The following is a 2,147-nucleotide window of genomic DNA, read 5'->3' on the forward strand; positions in this document are numbered from 1 at the left end:
GAAAGTTTTTAAGAATTGTCCTACTGTTGTTTACATTCGATATGGCCACTGTCTATGTCTATTTGTGTCTATGGTTAGATGAGGGGATGATGGTTCCTATCCTGGGAGCGTGTGGGATTTCCTTAGTTTATTAATAACGGGAACAAGAGGAAAATACAGAAGGGCATGAGGGTAGGAGCGAAATATATACTGGAAGCCAAAAAAAAGTAGCGACCAAACTTCCAGGTTCTGTGCAAATAGACTAACTATTGCTTCTACAAATATTGTTGATAGTGCAGTGCTTTATAACAATTAGAGTCCTTTCGCAATATAACAAAACGAACAAACAGTGGTAAGCAAGGTGATAAGAACAGTAGTCGAAATCGTAGCGGAAGCAGAGGCAGTAGTAGTAGAAGCAGAAGCAGTAGAAAGAGTAAGCAAAAGAACGAAAGAATAAGGAGGTAGAATTCAGGTGAGATTAGGTAAAAAACATAAAACAAAAAGCAAAAGCAGAAATAAAACAACCCTAAAGTGCGATGACAGATAAGCAATGGTTAAAAACAGTACTAAAATCTTAACTGATATCGTAAAAGAGAAAGGTTAAGTAAAAGCAGAATTAAAATGATAACAGAGAAGCAGTGGTTAAAACGGTACTAAAACTTGCCTGAAATCGTAAAAGGAAAGGATTCAATAAAATATAAGAGATTAAAAGCAGAAGTAAGAGCCATAAAAGCTGGAAAGTAGAGATAAAACACAGATAATGAACATATACAAAACAATAAAATACAGTAAACTAATAGGTAAAAGATTAAAACCATACACAACTCGCTGAAATCGACAATGAAAGAAAGGTAAAATGAACTTGGCAGTGATTGAAGTCGAGGTTTTGAATAGGCTGAGCAGAACTGACATGTAGGAGCGTAACAATGAGTACTGTTATTCTTGGGAGACGTAACTTATGTATAACCAATGCCTTATTGATTCATATACTGATACGTCCAGCGAAAATAGAAACCAGGCAAGTAACGTATGGGACGAGTACAACCTTTGGTGATGCTTCAGCAGAGGGGAGGCTAGATCCAAACACACAGAACTCCAGCTGACACTGTTTATTGACATAGGTCGCGGACTGTCATGGACTCGTGACGTCACAAAAGAAACTAAACATTTCTCAAAATAATTTACAATAAAATAGAAAATCAAAGAAAATACATGATAAAAGTATTAGACAATAAAATATACACATAAAAAAACAAAGTAAAACAACATAAAGATACAAAAAAAAATACGCATATCAATAAAATAAAAATTAAAACACAGGGCAAAAAAGACACAAGTAATAAAAAAAAACCAGACATTTATATAAAACGATAAAATAAGCATTCAAAACTTATAATAAAAGAGTTAGAATAAAACATTGTGTGTGTGTGTGTGTGTGTGTGTGTGTGTGTGTGTGTGTGTGTGTGTGTGTGTGTGTGTGTGTGTGTGTGTGTGTGTGTGTGTGTGTGCGTGCGTGCGTGTACATATATATGAAAATAGATACATACATATATATATATATATGTATGTGTATATATGAATATACATACATGTGTGTATATATACACACATACATGTATATGTGTGTGTATATGAATGTATATAGAGAAATACATAGATGTGTTTGTGTGTGTGTGATTGTGTATACACATTTATACGTGTGTGTATATATATACTGTGCGTGTGTGTGTGTGTGTGCGTGCGTGCGTGCGTGCGTGCGTGCGTGCGTGCGTGCGTGCGTGTGTGTGTGTGTGTAATCATACATACATATATATGTATATGTATATCTATGTGCATATATATCTATATTTATGTTTGTGTGTGTATGTGTGCAAATGGATACATATGTAGATGTATGTATGTGTATGCGTGTACATAAATAGATAAATATGAGTGTGTGTGTGTGGATATATATGTAAATATATACGTACATACATACAGGTGTATATATAAACATATACATACATATATGTGTATATATGTATATATATATCGAGATATATAAATAGATATGTTTGTGTGTGACTGGTTGTGTATACACATTTATGCATATTTTTATATGTATATGTGTGTGTGTGTGTTTGTGTATGTGTATGAATATACATAAAATAGATAGACAGATATAAAAA

The sequence above is a fragment of the Penaeus chinensis genome, chromosome 5, assembly GCF_019202785.1.
Source record: "Penaeus chinensis breed Huanghai No. 1 chromosome 5, ASM1920278v2, whole genome shotgun sequence".
NCBI lineage: Eukaryota > Metazoa > Arthropoda > Malacostraca > Decapoda > Penaeidae > Penaeus > Penaeus chinensis.